At 43.1% G+C, this 25,379-nt stretch overlaps 1 pseudogene across 1 annotated transcript in view; it reads left to right on the top strand.

Moving 5' to 3' along the window:
* Positions 1 to 14,981, top strand: part of LOC307094776 (T-complex protein 1 subunit beta-like) — an 88,044-nt pseudogene extending 73,063 nt beyond the window's left edge. Inside the window, exon 2 of the transcript in view lies at positions 13,768 to 14,981. The product of the transcript in view is annotated as a T-complex protein 1 subunit beta-like (transcript). The remainder of the gene's footprint in view (positions 1 to 13,767) is intronic.
* The last annotated feature ends 10,398 nt before the right edge of the window (positions 14,982 to 25,379 follow it).

Genomic DNA, 25,379 nt, shown 5'->3' with positions numbered 1-25,379 from the left:
AAGTCAGACGTGGTCACAGAAGAAAATAGAGGTAAAGACATAAAGTAGATGCCTTTGACAGTCACCAGTAATGAACACACCTAGTTGAACCAACCCTCACAACCGGTGTAAGAATTAAAAGTGCAGGAGGTTCATGTTCAGGAGATGGTAGGTTCCATCTGACAATATTTTCCCTACAAATTGATCAGAGGACAAACTAAGGCCCGAGTGTGAACCTAGAGCCAGTGGACCAAGTATTGGAGGAGAGTGGAGTGTGTGTTTGCATCATTGAGAACCAGAAACATGAACTACAGAGACAGACAGAGCAGTCATATTTCTGCAGGGGCATTTGCTGCTGGACATGTAGCAGCTGCACAGCCTCCTTTATGGTGTTTATTCTGTAGACTCATTTGTGAGACTTTTTTGTATCATTGGTGATGTAGATGAAACTCAGTCAAAACTAGGATGTTGTGGTGAAGATGCAGGTAAAGATTTGGGAGTAATTAGGTTTTAGCTATGAAACTCTTGTTATTGGAGACCTGATGCCTGCATGTGACATTTGGGAATACTGTCCCATGTCCCCACATGATGGAATCAACTGGAACCTGCACCTGACTCAGCACCACATTGAGGAGAAAGCTACCTGTGAACATGATGGGGGATTATGTTCCCAGGACAGACGTAAGACACACATGTCCAGAATTGTTGTTTAAATAGGTTTTGATCTCCTTGTTTAGCCATATCTTTCCTCACTTTCGTCTGAAATGGTCCACATATTTCCTAGAGTCTTGAAGACACTTTGATGAGAGTGGGCACAGCCATTTGTGTGCTGTTGTACCTTAAGTCTTTCCTGAGTTCCCTTTCTAGTTCTTCAGTTGTCTGGTGCAGTTTTTAGGGTTTTCTGTATACAAGATCATGCCATATGTATAGAGATAAAGACATTTTAACACATTTCTGTCTGATTTATAGATTTTGTATTTTTTTCATGCCTAAGTATTCTGACAAGGCCTTCTAATTTTGTTCAATAGAAGTAGTCACAGGGGAGCCCTTGTCTTGAGCCTGATGCAAAAAGAATAGCTTTGAAATTTTCTCTGTGTAGCATGATGTCAGTTGGTGGCTTCTCAAATGTGGCCTTTATTATATTGAAGTCTATCACTTCTTCACCTAATTTGTTTATAATTTTAATCATGAAGAGATTTTAAAAATTTTAAATGCTATATTCTATGTACATAAACCGATATGATGGTATACTTTATTCTACATTCTGTGGATGAGGGTAGCCCATTTACTGGTTTACAAAAAGTGAACTATCTTTGCATTATTGCACAATATCCCACTGGATCATGGTTAGTGATCTTTTCAATGTGGTGTTAAGGTTCCTCACATATTGTTGAGGGTTTTTGCATTTATAATCATCAGGGATATGGACCTGACATTTTTGTGTGTCCTTACTTGATTTGGTATCATTGTAATGGTCACCTCAATAAATACCTTAGGAAGTGTTGACTCTTCTTTTAATATTAGAAGAATTCAGGAAGGATTGATTAAAACTTTATGAACTCTTGTTTGAGTTTTTTATGGAATTCACCCTTGATTCCATTTGGTCTTTGGCTTTTATTTGTTGGAAGGTTTTAACTACTACATAAATTATTTTTTAAATTCATAGCAAGGGAGCCGATTTGAGATCCAGTTCCTAATTTGAGCTCCAACTAACTGGACCGAGAAGTACAACTGTTGATATTCAGAGGCTGTGCTCAGTGTTGCAACAATAGTTGGTTTAAGACTATTGTTTATTTCATATGCCATCCACAAGAATGAAATAAAACCATGTTATCTTGTACAGAATTAATAAAGTGTGTTGTCCTGAGCATGTACCTCCCTTACTCTATCTCCATGGAGCACAAGGAACAGGTCCCCACCGCTGCTTTCTGAAATCCACCCTGGATTGTGCTGAAGGCACACCTGTGCACAAATCCCATACTATGGCTGAGCTCAGCAGTGACACTAGGGCAGGGCCATCGCTGGGAGACACAGGTGTCATCTGTCAGAAACATAGATTTCTCAGGAAATCTCCAGTGGATTTTCTGGGCCTCCCTGAAATATAGGCAAGTTAACCAAGTTCCACATTCTGTGGAGAGACTGTGATTGCGTGTTGACAGTTTCCCTAGGCTCTCCAACTCCTCTGCATTTTTCTTCCCCTATATGTGAATAAGTGATACACAACATGTTTGCATGTGAGAATGTTTCTATTTAGTAGTGTAAATCTTTTAAAATACAAAGCAATCAGTGGTATTCACTATGCCATGGGTCTAGAGAGACTCTTGGAGAAACTGTTATATGGAGAGGAAGGCAATGACCTTCAGAGAAATCAGCCATGAACACCACCTGCAACTGCTCTTTCAGATGAAACTAAAAATGGGTGGGTAATGAGCTCCTCCTGCTGGCCTGAGCACCCAATGCAGCCCAGCCCTGTTTCCCTCAGGGAGGTTTGTGACTTCCCCTGGCTGTGTGTCTCTAGCACAGTAATAAAGGGCTGTGTCCTCAGCTCTCAGGTTCTTCATTTGTAGATACAGCATGGTCGTGGCGTTGTCTCTGGAGCTACTGAATTGGCCCGTCACAGAGTTGGCATAGTATATGGTATCACTGTTATTTTTGTTGTTGTTTTTTTTAAAATATATTTTATTGATTTTTTACAGAGAGGAAGAGAGAGGGATAGAGAGTTAGAAACGTCTATCAGCTGCCTCTTGCACACCCCCTACTGGGGATGTGCCTGCAACCAAGGTACATGCCCTTGACCAGAATCAAACCCGGGACCTTTGAGTCTGCAGGCCGACGCTCTATCCACTGAGCCAAACCGGTTTCGGCTATGGTATCACTGTTAGCATTAATTACAGCAACCCGTTCCAGCCCCTTCCCTGGAGCCTGAGGGACCCACTGCATCCAGTAGCTACTGAACATGAATCCAGAGGCTGAACAGGACACTCTAAGATACCTCCTAGGATGCACCTAACCTTCCCAGACTTTACCAGCAGCACCTCAAACTGGACACATGCAAACAAAAATATGTCCTGGTCAGGAAACTCACACGTCAACTATTTCTCTCACTCATATCCATTCAGATATTCAGTTTCTCCTGTTGTACATAAATTATCTCTTAAAAGAGCCACAATGAAAACCCAGCTGAGCCTAAAGCACATGGTGAGTGGTCTGTGCTCAGTCCTGATTAGGGAATGGGAACCTGGGAATCCATGTGCTGATGGTTTCCCCAGGCTCACCAACCCCTCTGCATTGTTCTTCCTCCAAATGAAAAATGTCTCCTGTGGTGCATGTGAGCACATCCCTACTAATTTAACAAAACTGTTATAATACAAAGCCATCGAGGGTAGTCACAGGACTATAGGTCTAGGGAGAAGCTGGAAGAAGCTGTTATATGGAGAGGAAGCCCAGGACCCTCAGAAGAAACAGCCATAAACACCACCTGCAACTGCACCTGGGGCCTCAACACAGAATCTGTGGGTACTGAGCCCCCCTGCAGCCTAGCTCTCCTGTCTCCCTCAGGGAGGTTTGTGTCAGGGCTCACACTGACTTCCCCTCACTGTGTCTTGTACAGTAATACACGGCCGTGTCCTCAGATGTCAGCTTGGTCATTTTAAGAGAGACTGTGCTCGTAGGGTTGTCCCTGGAGATTGTGAATCTTCCTTGAATTGCTGGAGCATACCACTGATTCTTTCCACTTGGTTTACTCACTCCTGCCACCCACTGCAGCCCCTTCCCAGGAGCCTGGTGAACCCAGTGAATTTCGTAGTCAGTGAAGGTGAATCCAGAGGCTTTGCAGGAGAGGCTCAGAGACCCCCCGGGCGGCACCACGCCTCCCCCAGACTCCACCAGCTGAACTTGGCACAAGCCACCTGCAAACAGAGACACAGACTGAGAACTGCCCCGTGTCACCCAGTCCCCATGAGCCTGATGCACAGGGACGCACCTTTGACAGTGAAGAGAAGCGCAGCCCAGATGAGCGCAGACCCCATGGTGTGGACACTGAGGGGCTCACACAGAAAGGCTCCTCTCCAGGGTCTGCAGAGACCCAGCCTGGCAGGCTTTCATGAGCAGGGGAGGCGCCATATTTGCATGTCTTCCCCAGAGGACCTGTCTGAGTTGCCAGGGGGCTCCTCCCTCCCTGTGGTCACATGGTGAGGGTGGGTGGACTAGGGTGCCTGGGCCAGGACTCAGGGGCACGCGGCTGGTCTGCACATTCTAGAAGCTTGTCTGTGAATAGTGAGAGACACACTCCGCCAGGACAGAAAGTGGGACTTTTATGGTTCTCCAGTGAAGGTTGCACATAAAACCTCTCAGTAGACATCCTGGGACAGGATTGTGGAGATGACAATGCCCCCCTAGTGGTTTTTCTGAGCTATACAGTCTGACACATGTGTCTGAACCAGTTTCCTGAGACAAGGCAGGCATGTCTGCCAAGGGGAAGCCTTCCCTGGCATTTCTGAAAGAGTGGCAGCTCCAGTCCTGCTACTTGTACACAGCTGGTTCTCTGCAAGAATGCCCTGGGCCTCAGGTGGCTGCATCAGGGGAGACCCTGAGGATAATAACCCTCCACAGCCCGGGCCTCTAGTGCCAGGTCCTCAGCTTGCACGTGGGAGGTGCTGCCACCAGGCCTGGTGTGGACTCAGCATCCTGGAGTGTCCACCATGTTACACAGCAGTGCCTGTTTAGCTCAGGTACCATGTTTTCTGATATTCGTGGGGGACCCTCCATGACTATTGGCAGTGGAGCTACAGGAAACAGTGAGCACAGGGAACAGATGGACAGAGGGCAGTTCCCTGTCCAGGAACCGGGCCCCTTAAATACAGCCCCTGAGACACCGTGCCTGTGAATTCTAGGATTGTGCTCGAGATCATATGAGTAAGTTGCAGTAGAAAAGACAGTACAGCCCACCATGCTCACTCTAGGGGGGTGGAGTATGATTTTCATCCATTACTTTTAACTTCTGAAACGTTTTTTCCTTCATTTTTTCATGAACAAAGCCTTGAGTGCAAAGTCTTACCACCAGTGTGGTCAATAATCTTGTTGGATGATTAAGTCATAAACTCTAACCTCTGGATGCAGGTCCCTGAAGAGTCCCCAGGAGCAGCTCAAGGAGAACACGCTGGGCCTTTTGTGAGCACCTTGACATGTGGGCTGACCTGTCTGAGGGCCGCGGAGGGAAGCGCACATGACATCCAGAGCAAGTGAGGCCATTCTCATTAGGGTCCCTGGTCTTTTGTGTTTACAGATGTGCACAGGTCCAAACATGCCAGAGGGGAAGGTCTACCTGGATGGAGACTGGTACACACTGTTGATCACAGAGAAGAACATATATCAGGTGTGCCTATGCATATGTGGGTTTGTCTGGGTTACTCAGGTGTGCTCATTCCCAGGAAGGAAGGAGTTAGTCTACTGGGGAAAATGACCTGTGACACTGTGGAAATTAGCAAGTATGGAGGGATGCCTATCACATTGGAGTGATAGTGGTAGACCCTGTGGGAAACATAAGCCATGGTCACATAAGAAAATAGAGGTAAGGAGAAAGAAGATGGCTGCCAACGGGAAGGCGGATTGCATGATACTGTGTGAGTGAGAAAACAAAGGGAGAGTGTGTGGTCACACAGGGAGTGTTTGTTGGTGAGTTGAGAGATAGCTATACTCCAGGAGAGAGTGGGGGACTGCTGGGCGGGGGTCCTCTGACCAGGCAGCCCCCACTGCTGCTGTGTTCCCTCTCAGAGCCACCAGATAGGACATGGAGACCACACCATCTTGAAGGGAAAAGTGGATGTCATCGGAAGTCTGAAAATCTACAACTATAGCACCCACTGACCAGCTGCAAACCCGAGAACATCGGTCCCAGAGTGGCACAAGCATGTGGATTCAGAGGAGCTCTACACTCCACCACAGAAAGTCAGATTTCACCTGGGATGAGGTGAGGTCTGTGGTCCGGTCAGGAGAGAGAAACGCGCACTAGGTGGGAGCTGGAGACCTGGGGAAATCTGCACCTAGGAAAATCCATGGCTGTTGGGGCCGGTGTGATCCATGAATGTGGAAGGGGGTCCACAGAGCTGCTAACAGAAGGGAACTCTAAAAAGCAATCCATTTTGATCTGGGCACAAAAGGACAGCCTAAAATTTTTAAAAGTGTGCCGGTTGCTTAGACCCAAGGGGAAAAAAGACTGCACAGACTTGCGTGCAGCCCTGGAGTTCACACAGTTTCTCTGGCTCTTTTTTTTTTTTTCTTCTTTTTTTTTTTTTTTTTTCTCTTTTCCTCTTTAAATCCTTGCTTCTGATTATTAAGCCCAATACATAGGATCACCCAATTGGGGTCACTCTAAGACTGCAGGGAAACTTGTTTTTCTGGAACCTGGGGATCAGAGCGGGGAATAACCATCAGAGAACCAGCTCTGGGGCAACCAGCTCCACCAAACCAGTATTAAGTGCCACAGGGAAAACAAATCTAAACACTAGCTAGAGAGGACCTATAGACCTGGAGGTCAATCTGGAAACACTGCCACCCAGGGGTTGAATCACAAATTGACTCTTGTATAAAAACAAATAAAGGAAAATATGAAATAGAGACGTACTGCCTGCTTAAAAATCAGGACTGGCTTACAACACTGAGGAGCAGCAGAATGCAGGGAACTTAAAAACTGTCCTGACTAGGAAACAGGCGTGCCAAACAGAACAGTAGAGGAAGTGAATAACCTTCACTACTGCACATTTATTTTTATTTTTTTCATCTTTTACTTAAGAAACTATTTTTTTATTTTTTTCCTCGCTTGATTATACCTTTATAATTATTACATTTTTATTTTCAATCAGTATTATTACTACTACTATTTTACCTTTTTTTTAAAAGTGTCATTTTATTTTCTCTCTCTTTTTTTTTTTAACTTTGGAATAGTGTTCTACATTCTATTTTCTTCTTTCCTTTAGTATCATTTTACTCTATCTCAACTTTACCTTTATGACAACACTCTCTTCCCCACTTTCCCCCTTCTGTTGTCCTGTTTCTCTTATCTGATTCCTGCTTTAGATTTTCCCTATTTCTTCTTTGTACCCCCTGTTAAAATTTCACCCTACTTATATATCTAATTTCCAATCCCCTGCTCCAAGTCCATACACACTTATCTCTTCTCTTTCTTCACTATCCAATTTTTTTTCTCTCTGTCCTTTTGTTGTTGTTTGCTTGATTGTTGGTTATATCGATTTTTTATCTTGTTTATGAGATTGTTTTTTTTTGTTTGTTTTTGTTTGTTTTTTGCTTCTGTTTCCCCTCGCCTTGTTTGATATTAGTTGTAGTTTGCATTCACCTCCAAGTACTTGTTGCTGGCATTTGTTGGAATTAGTGGCTGTTCTATTGGAGTTTACTCCCCATATATATAGTTTTTCCCCCTCTTCTTTATTATTCTCTCTCTTTTCTCTTTTACTTTTTTCCTATTCTCAATTTCATTTTTGCATTCCTCTGTTTTCCTTTTTTCCCCATCTTCTTTCTTTCTTTTCCTCTAATTTCCTTTCTCTAGTAGTCATGTTTATCTGGGGATATTAATATCATGAATACATTTCTGTTCAGTGCCTTGTGCATTGTACCTTCTTGTGTTGTATTTTGTGTCTTTAAATCAATACAAGAGAGAGAAAACTACATAACCAGACACTTGGAAAAGAGAAATCATAGGGAGACAAAGAAACAGCCCGCATAAGAAAGAAAAGCAAGCCACACCAGAAAAGGAAGTAAACAAAATGGAGGAAAGCAACCTGTCAGAGAAAGAATTCAGAGAAATGGTCATAAGGTGAATGAAAAGAATGGAAGATAAATTCGACAATATGTGTAAGAACCAAGAGGAAATGTAGAAGAACCAAGAAGAAATGAAAAATGACATAGCTGCTGAAAAGAACTCAATAGAAAGCATCAAGAGTAAACTAGAAGAAAAAGAAACTGCATCAGTGAGCTAGAAGACAGGACACAAAAATATACGCAAATAGAGCAGCTTATAGAAAAAAAATTAAAAAGCAGGAGGAGAGCCTTAGGGAACTTTGGGACAACAGGAAAAGAAACAACATTCACATAATAAGGGTACCAGAAGGAGAGGAAACAGAGCAAGAGATAGAAAACCTGTTTGAAGAAATAATGACAAAAAACTTCCCTGATATAGGAAAGAAAAAAAACCACACAAATCCAAGAAGCTCAGAGTCCCAAGCAAAATGAACCCCAAAAGACTGACACCAAGGTACATTATAATTAAACTAGAGGCCCATTGCATGATATTCGTGCAAGAATAGGCCCCTGGCTTCACTCCCAGCCACCCGGGAGCCGGCACGTCCCTGCTCCCCGGCCGCCTGGGGCCTGGAACCGGCACATCCTCGCTTCTGTCTGGAGCACCACTTCAGTAGCTCCCTCCGCCGTCCCCCTTCCCCTCATAGCAGGCTTCATACCGCTCTGCGCCTGAATATGCAAATTAACCTCCATCTTTGTTTGGTTGATTTGCATACTCACTCTGATTGGCTGTGGGCGTAGCGGAGTGATGGTTAATTTGCATGTTTCTCTTTTATTAGGTAAGATTGGCAAACACCAATGGCAAAGTAAGAATATTAAAAGTGGCCAGAGAGAGACAGAAAGTTACCTACAAAGGATCCCTTATCAGGCTAGCGACTGATTTCTCAACAGAAACACATCAGTCCAAAAGGGAATGGAATGAAATATACAAAGTCATGCAAAGGAAGGGTCTGAATCCAAGAATACTGTACCCAGCAAGGCTATCAATCAAAATTGAAGGTGAAATCAGGAGCTTCACAGACAAAAAAGGACTAAGGAAGTTTATTACCACCAAACCAGCAATTCAAGAAATGCTAAAGGGTCTGCTGTAAAAAAAATACAGAAATAGGAAGTGAAGAAGGAACAAAGGGGTAAAGAATAAAAATGGTAACAAATAAGTAACTATCAATAAAAACTTTAAATGTAAATCGATTAAACGCCACAATCAAAAGACATAGGATAACGGATTGGATATGAAAACATGACCCATATATCTGTTGTCTAAAAGAAACCAACCTCAGAAAAAAAGACGCACACAGACTGAGGGTGAAAGGATGGAAAAAGTGTTTTCAGGCAAATGGAAATGAAAAAAAAAGCTGGGGTATCAATACTTATTTCTGACAAATTCGATCTCAAAATAAAGGACTTAAAAGAGATAAGCAGGACCACTTCATAATACTAAAGGGAGCAATCCAACAGGAAGAAATAACTCTGGTAAACGTACATGCACCAAATACAGGAGCACCCAAATACATAAAAAAATATCCTGGAGGATATCAAAGGAGAGACTGACAGCAATACAATCATAGTAGGAGACTTTAATACACCACTGTCACCATTGGACAAATCCTGTGAACAAAAAATCAGCAAAGAAACATCAATCCTAAATAATTCACTAGACCAGATGGAATTAATTGACATCTTCAGAACATTTCACCCCAAACCAACAGAATATACATTCTTCTCAAGTGCACATGGGTCATTTTCATAGGTAGATCATATATTGGGTCATAGGCAAAGTCTCTTCAAATCAAAAAAGATAGAAATCATATCAAGCATCTTCTTAGATCATAGTGGCATAAAACTGGAAATCAACTACATTAAAAACAATCCAAAAAATCAAACACATGGAGACTAAATAGCATGCTATTAAACAATCACTGGGTTACTAGAGAGATCAAAGAAGAAATAAAAAAAATATATATCATGGCAACAAATGACAATGAAAACACAACAATCCCAAATATATGGGACACAGCGAAAGCGGTCTTGAGAGGAAAGTTCATAGCTCTACAAACCTACTGTAAAAAAAACAAGAAATAATGGTAATAAATTACCAAAACCTACAGTTAAAAGAGTTAGAAAGAGAGCAACAAGAAAAGCCCCATGTAAGCAGAAGGAAGGAAATAATGAAGATCAGAGCAGAGATAAATGACATAGAGACCAAAAAGATAATACAAAAGATTAAAAAAAACACAAAAACAAGAGCTGGTTCTTTGAAAGGATAAACAAGATTGATGAACCTCTAGCCAGGCTCACCAAGAAGCAAAGAGGGAGGACCCAAATAAACAAAATCAGAAATGAAAGAGGAGAAATAACAACAGACCCCACCAAAATACAAAGGATTGTTACAAAATACAAAAAACAACGCTATTCCAAAAAACTGGACAATATGGAGGAAATGGACATATTCCTAGAAAAATACACCTCCAAAAACTCAATCAGGAAGAATCTAAACATCTCAATAGGCCAATAACTATGGAAGAAATTGAAGCAGTCATCATAAAGCTTCCAGCAAACAAAAGCCCGGGACCATATGGCTTCCCAGGGGAATTTTACCAAACATTCAAACTAAAACCTAACCTCCTCAGACTATTCCAAACAATTAAAGAGGAAGGAACACTACCAAGGTCATTCTATGAAGCCAGCATCACCCTAATACCAAACAAGATAAAGAAAATACAATGAAAGAGAATTACAGGCCAATATCTCTCATGAACATAGATGCCAAAATCCTCAACAAAAGTCTAGCAAATCGGATCCAGAAGTATATCAGAAAGATCATACACCATGACCAAGTAGGATTTATCCCAGGGATGCAAGGATGGTACAATATGCACAAATAAATAAATGTGATGCATCACATAAACAAATTGAGATATAAAAATCACATAGTCATATCAATTGATGCAGAAAAAACATTTGACAAAATCCAACACCCTTTCTTGATAAAAACTCTCAGCAAGGTGGGAATAGTAGGATCATACCTCAACATAATAAAAGTCATATATGATAAACCCACAGCCAACATCATACTCAATGGGAAAAATCTAAAACCATTTCCTCTAAGAACAGGAACAAGACAGGGATGCCTACTCTCACCACTCCTGTTTGACATAGTACTGGAAGTATTAGCCATTGCAATTAGACAAGAAGAAGAAATAAAAGGCATCTAAATTGGAAAAGAAGAAGTAAAGCTGTCCTTATTTGCAGATGACATGATATTGTACATAAAAAACCCGAATGACTGCATCAGAAAACTATTAGACTTAATAAATTACTTTGGAATGTAGCGGGATGCAAAATTAATGCCAATAAATCTATGGCATTTCTATACACCAACAGTGAACTTACAGAAAGAGAGACTAAAAAAGCAATCCCATTTATGATTGCACCAAAAACATTAAGGTACCTAGGAATAAACTTAACTAAGGAGGTAAAAGACCTATACACAGAAAACTACAGGACACTGAAAAAAGGGATAGAGGAAGACATAAATAGATGGAAGAACATGCCGTGTTCATGGATTGGTACAATCAACATCATTAAAATGTCCATATTACCCAAAGCAATCTATAGATTCAATGCATTCCCCATTAAAATGCCAATGGCATATTTCACAGACCTAGAAAGAACTCTCCAAAAATTCATCTGGAATAAAAAAAGACCCCAAATAGCCACAGAAATCCTGAGAAAGAAGAACAAAGTAGGTGGGATCTCAATACCAGATTTCAAGCGGTATTGCAAAGCCACTGTTCTCCAAACAGCCTGGTACTGGCACAAGAACAGATATATAAACCAATGGAATAGAGCAGGCGTCCTCAAACTACGGCCCGTGGGCCACATGCAGGTGTTTTTGCTGTTTTGTTTTTTTACTTCAAAATAAGATATGTGCAGTGTGCATAGGAATTTGTTCATAGTTTTTTTTTAAAACTATAGTCTGGCCCTCCAACGGTCTGAGGGACAGTAAACTGACCCCCTGTTTAAAAAGTTTGAGGATCCCTGGAATAGAGAATCCAGATTTCAACCAAAACCACTATGCTCAATTAATATTTGACAAAGGAGGTATGAACATACAATGGAGTCAAGACAGTCTATTCAATAAATAGTGTTGGGAAAACTGGACAGATACATGCAAAAAAAATGAAATTAGTCCATGAACTTACACCGTACACAGAAATAACCTCAAAATGGATAAAGGACATAAACCTAAGATGAGAAACCATAAAACTACTAGAGGAATCCACAGGCAGAGAAATCTCAGATATATGCAGAAGCAATTTTTTCTCAGATACCGCTCCTAGGGCTATGGAAACTAAAGAGAACATAAACAAATGGGATTACATCAAAATAAAAAGCTTTTGCACAGAAAAAGAAACCATCAACAAAACAAGAAAGCCCACTGTATGGGAGAACATATTTGCAAATGTTATCACTGATAAAAGTTTAATTTCCAACATCTACAAGGAACTTATACTACTTAATAAAAGGAAGATAAATGATCCAATAAAAAAATGGTCAATGGACCTAAATGGAATCTTTTTGAAAGAAGACAGAAGGAAGGCCAAGAGACATATGAAAACTTGCTCAAAGTCACTAATTATCCAAGAGAAGCAAATCAAAACGACAATGCAGTACCATCTCACACCTGTCAGAATGGCAACCATCAACAAATAAACAAACGACAAATGCTATCAAGGATGCGGAGAAAAAGGAACCCTCATGGACTGCTGGTGGGAATGCAGACTGGTGCAGCCACTGTGGAGAATGGTATGGAGTTTCATCAAAAAACTAAAAATGGAACTGCCATTTGACCCAGTAATCCCACTTCTAGGAATATATCGGAAAAAAAAAAAAACAAAACTAGAAACACCAATCAGAAAGGATATTTGTACCCCTATGTTCATAGCAGTACAATGCACCATACCTAAGATTTGGAAACAGCCTAAGTGCCCATCAGCAGATGAGTGGATTAGAAAACTATGGTATATCTACACAATGGAATACTACGCTGCTATAAAAAAGAAGGAATTCTTACCATTTGCTGCATCATGGATGGACCTGGAGAGCATTATGTTAAGTGAAATAAGCTAGGCAATGAAAGAAAAATACCACATGATCTCACTCATTTATGGAAAATAAAGAACATTATAACCTGATGAACAAAAAGATAGATACAGAGGCAGTAAAGTACCAAAAGACTGTCAGATTACAGAGGGAAGGCTGGGGAGTGTTGGGGATGGGGGGGAAAGATATCAACCAAAGGACTTGTATGCATGCATATAAGCACACCAATGGATACAAGATACTTGGGTCGGGTGGGATGAGGGCATGCGACGGAGGGTATGGGAGGCTGGGGAAGGTCAATGGGGAAAAAAAGGGGGATATATGTACTACTATATGTAATACTTTAAACAATAAAAAAAGAGAAATAAAAAGAAAAGAAAATAGAGGTCAGACCTTCTGTGAGTGGCCAAGGCCCCGCCCCCCTGAGCAGAGCTTGTGGTGTGACATCTGGCTTCTCTCTCCTGGGATCTAGCCTGTGAGCTGAGAGGGAGAATCATGAATTATCACCTCTTCGGAACCATGGCATCCCTGGCACCTGTCAACATCTTCCATGTTGGTACTGATGAAGAGAGAGCAGAGACACCTAGGCTCTCTTCCTTTATTTGTACATCTCTATGGGAGACTTGATAAAGAGCACCTTGGGACCCAAAGGCATGGACACAATTCTGGGAAGCAGTGCAGGGGATGTCTATCTTATAGGGACCAATGAGGGTGCAGCTATTCTAAAAGCATCAGTGCTATTAATCCAGCAGCCAAAGTGTTAGTTGATATGCCAAGGTTTCAGGAATGTGAAGTTGGTGATGGCACTACCTCTATCTAGTTTTAGCAGCAGAATTGCTAAGGTAAGCAGAATGTTTAATTTGACAAAAGATTCATCCTCAGATAATCACTGTGGGTTGGAGAGAAGCCACAAAGGCAGCAAGACAGGCTCTGTTGAATTCTGCACTTGATCATGGCTCTGATCTAGATACATCCCACCAATGTTTAGTGAACATTGCAGGAACATTATCTTCCAAACTTCTTACTCATCACAAAGATCACTTTACTAAGTTAGCTGTAGAAGCTGTTCTCTGATTGAAAGGCTCTGGTAATCTGGAAGCAATTCATGTCTTCAAGAAGCTAGGAGGAAATTGGGTAGATTCCTATTTAGATGGAGGCTTTCTGTTGGATTAAAAAAAATGGAATAAATCAACCAAAGTGAATTGAAAATTCTTATTGCAAATACTGGTATGGATACAGACAAAATAAAGATATTTGGTTCCCGTGTAAGAGTTGATTCTACAGCAAAGGTTGCTACAATAGAAGAAGCATAAAAGTAAAAAAATGATGGAGAAACGTTGAACATATTCTTAAGCATTGGATAAATTGTTTTATTAACAGGCAATAAATTTATAATTTTCTTGATCAGCTTTTTGGTGCTGCTGGGGTTATGGCTACCGAACATGTAGAACACCTGGCTCTTGTCACAGGTGGTGAAATTGCCTCTACCTTTGACCACCCAGAACTAGTGAAGCTTGGAAGTTGAAAGCTCATTGAGGAAGTCATGACTGGAGAAAACATGCTCATTCATGTTTCTGGGGGAGCCCTTGGTGAGGTTAGCACTATTGTTCTTCGTGGTACCACTCAATACAGGTTAGATGAAGCGGAAAGATCTTTGCATGATGCCCTTTGTGTTCTTGCACACACTGTGAAAGCTTCTAGAACAGTTTAAGGAGGATGCTGTTCTGAGCTGCTCATGTTATGTCACACCTGCCAATAAAACACCAGGTAAAGAAGCTGTTGCAATGGATTCTTGGGCTCAAGCACTGAGGATGTTGCCTGCTGTTATAGTTGCCAACGCAGGCTGTGACAGTGCAGATCTGGTGCCACAGCTCTGAGCTTCCCATTGTGAAGGCAATACAACTGCTGGACTGGATGTGAAGGAAGGTGCTATTGATGATGGCAATGCTGGGTGTCACATACAGTGTCCAAGTGAAGTGGCACGGTCATCTTCATGCAGCTGAAGCAACAGAGGTGATTCTGCATGTGGATGACATCATCAAAGCAGCACCAAGGAAAGGTGTCCTGATCAGCACCCTTGTTAGGCATTCCTGCATGCTGTTATGCTCTGGACCACTTCATAGCAACGTTGTTTGAAGGACTTCGACTTCCTATAGAAGACTGTGGCATCAAAGATTATCTGTGGTTCTTATATCCTTAAGTTTAGACATTTAGCTGACCTTTTACTTTAACATGGATCTAATTTACTTCCAGTTCATTGTCCATAAAATTCAGTTGTTTTAAAAGTCCATTTCTCATAATGTACATCAAAATAAAAATTTGAATAATTTAAAAAATAGAGATCAAATTATAAATGAGATGCCTTTGAAAGACACCAGTAATGAACACACCAAGGTGAACCAAGCCTCACAACCAGAGAAATAAATAAAAGTGCAGGAGGCTCATGTTCAGGAGACAGGAAGTTCCATCTGACACCATTTTCCCTACAAAGTGATCAGAGGATAAACTAGGACCACGTGTTGGGGAGAGAGGAGCATCTGTATGGGTCCCTGGAAACCAGAAGCATGAGCTATAGAGACACTGACAGAGCTCCTGGGTCCTGTTCCTTCTGGGGAGTTTAGTGTTGAACTTGTAGCAGCTGCACTGTCTCCTTTGTGGTGTTTATTCTCTAGACTCTGTTGTAGATCCAGTTTCATACATTGGGATATAGAAGAATCCCCATCATGACCCGGTGGGTTTAGGGGATGATGTGGGTAATGATTTAGGAATAACCATATTTGGGTCAGGAAAATCTTGTTATTGGAAACCTCAATGTCTTCATGTGACCCTTGGGACCGCTGTCACCATGTCCTGGCTCAGCTTCAGGTTTCCTGTCTGTGACCTGTCCTGGGGTGTGCACAGGTGCATTCATCTGTGAGAGGGGTGCTGGTGGATGAAGGGAGGCAGGTAGGTTTTTACAGGGTCTGCTCTGCCCTTGACACTGTGGGGGGAGCTGGGGAGAGTCAGCAGGGCTCTGGCCATGGAGCTCAGGGTCTGGGACAGATCTAGGGAGAATGTGGATAGTGGAAAGCAGAGGGTGGTCATGGGGCAGTTGTCATGGGATACTGGAGGGACAGTAGGTTGTATGTGTACACCAGGACTCTGTCTAGCTGGTTCTCATGATCCATGTGGATTCCCCATGTGGAAGCTGAGACACATGTCAGAACAGAGCCCAGAGGGCTCTCAGGGACCCATACAGAGGGCTACCCAGCAGGCAGCAGAGGGTTTCATCTCTGGGCTCCTCTTCCTCTCTGCTCTATGTGGAATTCTGAGAGCTGAGTTAGGACCTCCCTTGGACTGGTTCTGGTCCAGAAGACTGAGGGGTGGAGAGAGTGAGGGGCAAACCCTGGCCATCATCCTCATCTTGAGTGCCTGCGGAGCCAGAGAGTACACTGCTCAGTGTGTCAGAGAGAAGGGAACCTACTGGGAGAATGGTCCCTGAGACAGGAAAGAGCTCATCTAGGAAAAGAGAATGGAGTTCACAACATCGTTGTCCTCAGGGAGAATGTGAGCACTTAGAGCACAGGTGACAAGGGGAGCGTGTCCCTGGGCCACTGAATAAGGAGGAGAGAAGGGAAACCCATGTTAAAGTAAAAGGTCCTCAGCCTCTCAGGGTGCCTGTTCCCAGCTACATGCCCTGACTTGGGCCATGCCCCCTGCTGGTCTTGAGCTCTGTGGTGTCCAGAGTGCCCCCTGGTGCCCACCCCCTCCTGGAGGACCAGGAAGTCTCCTGAAGCTCAGCCCCTCCTTCTCCCTGCCAGGAGGTCTGTTGCTTAAACAAACCTGCTGTTCAGGCTGATGGCACATGCCCAGTGTTTCTCTCATGCATATTCATTCACATACTCAGTGTCTCTCATTCTCTGTACATTACCTTTTAAAATAGCAGCAAAGAAAACCCGGCTGATCCAAACCCCAGGATGAGTGATCTGTGTTCACTCCTGACCAGGGAATGGGAACAACTGGGGATCCCGGGTCTGGGTTGTAATTCACGAGGAGAGGGGGCCTATTGGCATAGCTTCCTACTGTATAGGGAGGTTTGGGATTGGACACTGACATAAAGGATGCCATTGCAGAGTATGGTGTGTCCAAGGGCACTCACAGCTGATGGGCATTAGCCCTGATACCTGGGTCTCTGCTCCTCCCAATTGGAACCAACTGCTTCCCTGAATCATTTCCTGACCTGTGTGCATTTCCACTGAGGGCTCAGTACTGCCTGGCTGGATAAGATCATGTAATAATCCAGCATGAAAATTAATGTAATAGAAAAATAGAAAGGGTAAAGTTCTAAACATGATACCTTGGAAGTTTACCTGTATTAACATAGTGAGGTGATCAACCGTCACAAGCAGAGGTAGATTAAAGTGTGAGAGTGTCATGTTCAAGAAACAAAAGTTCCACCTGATACCTTATTTCCTCATAAAGTGATCACAGGATGAACTAAGAACAGACCTTGAACCTAGAGCCAGTGGACCAAGTGTTGGGGGAGATTGGAGCCTGTGTGTGGATCATAGGGAAACAGAAGCATGAACCATACAGAGAAACAGTAAAGCCAGTTTCAAACTTTGGGGATATAGATGAAACTCAACCAAAACGAAGATTTTTTATGACTATGTGGATAAAAATGTAAGAATAATTAAGTTTAGGTTATGAAAATCTTGTTATTGGAAACCTGACATATGCATGTGATGCTTGGGACCACTGTCACCATGTCCCCACATGATGGGAGTGGGTCAACTGGAACCTGCACCTGACTCAATGCCACATTGTGGGGGAAGCTCCCTTGGAACATGATGGAGATTAACTGTACCTGAGGACTCACAGGTCCAGGGATCTTGTTTCATTACACTGCCATCTCCTTGTTGTTAAGCTCATTCTAGTTTTCTTTCATCACTTTCCTCTGAAAGAGCCCCACATATTTTCTAGAGTCATGAAGACACTTTGTTGAGAGTGTATAGGGGCACAAGCCATTTGTGTGTTGATATTGTACCTTACATCTTTCTGGAGTTACCTTTCTAGTTCTATCAATTTTCTTGTGAAGTCTTCAGGGTTTTCTATATCTAATATCATATCATGTCCATAGATATAAAGAGGGAAGATTTATTGGCTCCTTTCTGATTTACAGATTAGATTTATTTTTATTTTTTTCTTGCCACATTACTCTGACAAGGACTACCAGTTTTGTTAAATAGAAGTTGTCACTGGTGTGCCTTGGTCTTGGTCTTGATGTTAGAAAAATTGTGTTGAAATATTTTCTATGTAGCATGATGTTACCAGTTTTCTATAGAAATGCAGCATGTATTATGTTGAGGTACACCACTTCTATATCAAATTTATTGATAATTTTTATTATAAAGGTGTTTTAACATTTTCAATGGGCTTTTTATATCTTTTTATATGGCAATATAGTTTTCTCCTTTATTCTGTGGATGGGTGTATCCAGTTTACTGATTTATAAAGTTGAACCATCCTTGCATTCTAGGACAATAGCCCACTTGATGATGGTAAATGATGCTTTCATGATGTTGTTAGGTTTTATCTTATACTAGAGGCCCAGTGCACAACATTCCTGCACTATGGGGGGGGGTCCCTCAGCCCCGCCTGCACCCTCTTGTAGTCTAAAACCCCGTGGGGGATGCCCAACTGCCAGCTTAGGCCTGCACCAGTTTAGGCTTCCACCACTGCCACTGCACTCACCAGCCATGAGCCTGGCTTCTGACTGAGCAGAGCTCCCCCTGTGGGAGCGCACTGAGTGTTAGGGGGCAGCTCTTGCATTGAGCTTCTGACCCCTGGTGGTCAGTGTGTGTCATAGGGACCGGTCTTTCTGCCGTTCGGCCGATTTATTTATTAGAATTTTATTATATAGGATTGTCGAGGATTTTAGCATTTATGTTCATCAGGGATATGACCTGTCATTTTTGTTTGTGTACTTATTTTGCTTTGGTATGAAAGTAGAGGTCACCTCAATAAATTAGTTTGGAAGTTTACCCTCTTTTGCAATTCTTATAAGTGTTTGAGAAGAACTGATTGAGAAGGTACTGTTTTTTCTTTGAAATTTGGATAGAATTCACCCTTGAATCCATGTGACATGAACTTCCCTTTGCTGAGAGGCTTTGGTTATTACTTCAATTATTTTTAAAAATGCATACCCATCTGCAAAGTCAGGGAGAAATTTCGAACTGAAGCAACAAATAAGTGGACTGATAAACACAACTGTTGAACTTCACAGGAAGTAGGCAGCACTTGCACATACGTGGAGCTGAGCAGTGACAGCCTAACCGGCATCCTAAATCTGCATCCCACAGGTAGATCTGAGCAACATGAACTGACAGGGGAGCACCTCAAAGTCTCCACCCAGGGAAAGACCTTCCTCTATAAACTGCAGTCCTTGTCTGCTCTCTGCTGGCTCTGTGGTGGGCAGGACCAGCTCCTACCTGAGAATCACCATTCAAACACATGTCTGCTCTCAATTTTGAGAAGGAAGGGATTTTTTTGAAGAATCATACAAATCATGCACTGAATACTTCTGTGCATGGAGAGGAACCCATGGAAACAGGAACAAGTCTCCTCACCACATTTAATAATTCCTCCTTTGAGAGGCTACACTCAGCCAGCATGAATCCTCACAGAACTAAGGCACAGTGCATTGGGGTCAGTGTGGAAATTGCATTTGTTAGCAGACCACATATTTATTTCATATGCCATCTAAGAGAATGAAATAAAACCATGTTATCTTGTATAGAATTGATAAAGTGTGTTGTCCTGAGAATGCACCCTCCTTCTCTCCAACACCAGGAGCACAAGGAACAGGTCTCAGCTGCTGCTCCCTGAAATCCACCATGGACTTGGCTGAAGACACAGCTGTGAAGGACTCCCAGACCACGGCTGAGCTCAGCAGTGCCACTAAAGCAAGGCCATTGCTGGGAGACTCGTGCATCATCTGAAGGTAAGTTCTTCCGGAAGACATCTGCCACAGACTTGCTAGGCCTTCCTGGAATGCAGGGAGGTTCATGAAAGTTCCACATTTCATGGACAGAGTTTGATCGGGGACCTGATGCGGCGGGGGCCAGACATGGCAGGGATCTCCCTTTTCCGCGTTCTGCGCGGAAAGAGAGATGAACGAACCTGTTCTAAATGGAGGCGGCCAGGGATTGAGAAAATAATAGAAATAAAGAAAACAAGATGTAGAAATAGATTCATGAAGCTGGGAGCCTGGGTGGATCTTTCTGTGTCTGGCTGAGGCCACAGAACAGATCCAGACTGCAAAGCTGAGGCTTTATTTATAATCAGGGACAAACAAGGCAATTGACAATGTTCTTGTAAGTTTCACTTGTTTTGGCAGCACTTGCTGCCCCTCCCACAGCCCACTAGCTACCCAGGAAAGATCTAGGGATCAGTTACAGGATCAAACTTAATTATGCTTAGAAGACTGTGCCCTTCCAAGCTTGGGGCTTGTTTGTGACTTTGCCAGCAGGTCAGTCTGAGGCTTAACCCTATAACCGCTTCATACAGTTTGATGTGTGCTGAGGTGTCCCCAGGCTCACCAACCCCTGTGCATTTGTCTTCCTCCAAATGAAAAATGCTTCCTGTGCTGCATTTGAGAAAGTCCCTACTAATTTAATAAAAATGTTATAATACAAAGCCATCAGTGGTAGTCACAGGACAATAGGTCTAGGGAGAATCTGGGAGAAGCTGTTATATAAAGAGCAAGGCCAGGACCCTGAGAGGAAACACCACCTGCAACTTGATCCTGGGACTGCAACACAGAATCTGTGAGGCCTGTGCTTCTCTAGTGCCCTGAGCGCCCCCTGTTGCCCATCCCTGCTGTCTCCTCAGGGAGATTTGTGTCTGGGCTCACACTGACTCCCCTCACTCTGTCTCTAGTACAGTAATATATGGCCATGTCCTCAGCTCTCATGCTGTTCAGTGTTAAGTAAACTTGGTTCTTGGATGTGTCCCTGGTCATGCTGAGGCGGGATTTCAGTGTTGGGTTATAGTTTGTACTTCCGTCATACCATACAGCCCCAACCCACTCCAGACCCTTTCCTGGAGCCTGGTGGGTTCAGTGCATACCATAGCTTGTTAGAGAGAATCCAGAGACAGTGCAGGTGAGGGAGAGGGTTTGTGAGGGCTTCACCAGTCCTGGTCCCAACTTCTGCAGCTGCACCTGGGACAGGAAACCTGGGGACAAGGAGCATCAGTCCTGTCAGTCAAGTGCAATAACAGCCATCCCATTGACCCCTATATGACCCCTGAGACCCTCACCTTGGGGGCTGTCACCCGGCACAGGAGAAGACCCAGCAGTCTCATCTTCTAGATCACAGCTCTGCCTTCCCAGAGACCTAAGCCCTGTGTGAGGAGAGAGCTGTGAGCCTGCACAGCCCAGGAGAGGATATACCCTGGAGATTGAACAGAAATTGGCATGTGGGGCAGCCCTATTCTTATAAGTGTAGGGCCTGAGGCTTAGGATACACTGGTCTTTCTGAGGCCTGTGTGGCGGCATATCTTTCCGTGACCTCACTCAGAATGTAAATCAGGGACAGAGGGCCACATGAGTTATGAGTCTCTTTGGATTCAGGTCAAAGCACAGCCTCACCTTTCTGAGCATAAGAGGAAACATGGACCAGAAGAGCAGGTTACATTTTTTCCTTCTCATGCATCTTTCAAACAGATGCAAAAGGGACTGATATTTGTTCAGACAATTTCTGAATCTCAGAACCCTAATGTAGCCAAAATTTCTAAATTTTTAAGTCTCATGTTGTACAAACACTTTCTACCCTTGTTAAAAAAATAAAAAGGACAGACATTTTTAATATTTTATGTCCTAATTTGCCACATTACTTTGACCTGAGAAAGTACTGCTCAATCCCAGGCAGTTGGACAGCCCTGACTCCTGACGCTGCAAATTTTATAATTGTGACTACTTTGTGCACTTCCTGTGCACACTTTTCTTGTTTCCAGAGACCCCAAACTAGTTACAACAGAAATAATTGTGGTTTTAAATGGAGAATATACAAGACATGAAGGTAGTGATCATCTATGTGTACGGCCCTGAATCATTCACAGGTGGAAATACTGGTAGAAGGAAACTTCAACCCTGTCAGGAAACCTTCCCAATCAACCTCCCTCTGCCCTGTCCCTGGGGATGCTCACTGTGGTGAGAGGGTGTTGGGCTCTCCCCTACAACATACATCCTTAGTGTGTAATGCACACATTCTCCCATCAGTCACATGATTCTGAAATATATTATCTCACTAAGCTTATAAGTTAATTCCTTTGTTGGAATATTTGGTGGGACAAATATTTTATTTTATTTTATTTTATTTTATTTTATTTTATTTTATTTTATTTTATTTTATTTGGTTCAATTCATCAGCACTTTTTTTGATGAGTCCTGTTTTGTGTGTTTTTACAAAGAACTCCACAGTCCATGTGGATTGGCTACAGCAGCCACAGGGACTGGAGCAAGTTCTGGTACCAGAGGGGAGCACTGCTGGGAAACTACTCATAATCTGGACGTGACTGTGGAACTGGGTAAGGGGAGGAAGCTGGACTTGTTTTGAGGCACATGATAGAAATATGCCTGATGTTCATGGAAAGAGAGTTACTGGACATGTGTGTATAAAGTCTCCTCCAGTGAAGGCCCAGAAGTCAGTGCAGGGCATGATAAAGACTGCTTGTATCATCATAGGAAATACCTGAATAATGAGGAACAGGAGTTTGTGAGAAGTAGAAACATTAAAGATCATGCAGGCAGGGATCAAGAGAAATAAGGAATGTGTCACTGGAGACTGGTGGGAAGGGGATTTCCAGTTTCCTAAATGTACATTCTCACAGTGTCTCTGTTCTAAAAGGTAACACCTTCTCAGTCCTGGGATTTAGGAGTTGGACTCTTTGGTGTCATTACTCACATGGCCTCACCATGAATCAACAAAGGTGCATAATGCATTTGGGGCCCATTATAAATCTGTCAACTCTTACAGGGAAGGGTGCACGTTCCTCACTGGAGGATCCATGGTGAAGGTGTTTCTGTATGAGGAGCCATCATTCCATTAGACCAGGTCTCCTGTTTTGTGGGGAAGCACAGGAATTGATTGGAAAGTCGGGTAAGGAGGATTCTCCAAAAGGTTAGGGGTCTCTAGGGGGGACTTTACCAAAGGTGGACGCCCCTGAATTGACTTTTCCAAACAAGTCTGATCTCCAGGGTGTTTTGCTGGAATTTCTATATTTAGTCTTAAAGACCCGACCTTGTAGGAGCATGTGCTTTGTCAAGGATACTCACCCTGCTGATTGTATCTAGAGGTTAATTTTAGTTCAAGCTGTTGTTACAATAAAAACCTAAGGAGGCAGGCATTTGGGGCTGTTTAGGTGCCTCCTGCCAAGCAGCCCTTTAGCCTTTTCTTACACAGAAACGTGTGTCAGAGTTATCCATTCATTTGCAGCTCAAGGTTTGCTGGTCAGTCTTGGCACTCTCTCAGTCCATCATCTTCTTCTTTGTCGTCATCAGCATCATCACCATCACAATTTGCTTTATTATAATCATTCTTCTCATTTTCTATAGACATGGTGGTTATACACACACAATTCCTTTTTATCAGAAAAGAAAGCAGGCATCTCCTCTTAAGATATCATTGGGAATTGAGACCCCAATGGCCCCACTGTAAGTTGACACAGGCCTTTGAAAAAGCCAATGACAGATTGGTGGGAAAGTACAGATTCCCACCAAGACATTGGACCAAGATTCCTTTCAAATCTATTGTCATTATCACCATCACCACCACCACCACCATCATCATCGTTATTGTCGTCATCATCATCATCATCATCATCTACATTGTTATTTGCTTTCTTATAATTATTCTTCTCATTTTCTTTAGACATGGTTTTTGTACACACATAAGGACTATTTTTCTCAATTTTCCTCATTTTGTATAATTCTTAAGTAAAACACATAGCCATACTCTATTTTATTTTTTGTTTAACTTCTAATAACTGATGGATTATTGCTGCCTCTTCTCCATCTGCCCCTGACATGGGAAATCAGATAAAAAAAATCATAGTTTTCTCTTTAGATGTCATTGTGAAATTGAAACCACCCCCTGGAAGCAGAATTCCTCCCCCTCCCACCACCTCACCAAAATAAAAGCCCTGGGCCAGTCTCCTTTCCTGGCTCCATCAATGCAGGTCTGTCTTCCAAAAGGGCCTTTCCTGAGCTTCCTTGGGATTTCAACTATGAGCATAATAAACATTCCATGTCCCTTTGTGTGTGTGTATGTCATCAGCCTGCATATCTGTACCAAGCTGCTGTGGCTCCCTCTGCCTCTGCCTAGTGTCACCTCCTCTCTGTGCTATGAGCATTATGAAAAGACAAAGATCGTCACCACTAGAGGTCGTTCTTCTGTAGCTTTGGGTTCACATATTTGTGGTGCACAGTGTCCAGCATTCAGGCAAGCTTCACTGTGGAATCATTAGGGTCTCCAGATAGATATACGTCAGTGGTCTGCAAACTGTGGCTCACGAGCCACATGCGGCTCTTTGGCCCCTTGAGTGTGGCTCTTCCACAAAATACCACGTGCGGGCACGCACGTACAGTGCGATTGAAACTTTGTGGCCCATACGCAGAAGTCGGTTTTCGGCACTCAAAAGAAATTTCAATCATTGTACTGTTGATATTTGGCTCTGTTGACTAATGAGTTTGTCAACCACTGATATAGGGGATCCAGGTCAGAAGAAGTTTTCATGATTAATTGGCATTTAGAGACAAGAATAAGCAAATGCATTTGACTCTGCCTTTTGTGCGTGTGACAAAGTTTTCCTCCTACTACAATAAATCTCTGTAATTTAGATAGGAAGAAGTAACCCCACACCTGACAAGAAACCAGCCCTTAAGGACTATCTACTAGTAAACCTACACCTGGGCTGTGAGCTGTGCTCATTGTACCCTCAGCGCCCCCTGGTGGTCACGGCCACTCCTGCATAGAGGTTTGTGTCAGGGCTCACACTAATTTCCCTCACTGTGTCTTGTACAGTAATACATGGCTGTGTCCTCAGATGTCAGCTTGGTCATTTTAAGAGAGACTGTGCTGGTAGGGTTGTCCCTGGAGATTGTGAATCTTCCTTGAACTGCTGGAGCATACCACTGATTCTTTCCACTTGGTTTACTCACTGTTGCCACCCACTGCAGCCCCTTCCCAGGAGCCTGGCGGACCCAGTTCATGCTGTAGTTAGTAAAGGTGAATCCAGAGGCTTTGCAGGAGAGGCTCAGAGATCCCCCGGGCGGCACCACGCCTCCCCCAGACTCCACCAGCTGAACTTGGCACAAGCCACCTGGAAACAGAGACACAGACTGAGAACTGCCCCGTGTCACCCAGACCCCATGAGCCTGATGCACAGGGACGCACCTTTGACAGCGAAGAGAAGCGCAGCCCAGATGAGCGCAGACCCCA

This window comes from Cnephaeus nilssonii, assembly GCF_951640355.1.
Source record: "Cnephaeus nilssonii genome assembly, chromosome: 23".
Taxonomy (NCBI): domain Eukaryota; kingdom Metazoa; phylum Chordata; class Mammalia; order Chiroptera; family Vespertilionidae; genus Cnephaeus; species Cnephaeus nilssonii.
Note: the sequence above shows the minus strand (reverse complement) of the source record. Positions and strands in the feature narration are given on the sequence as shown.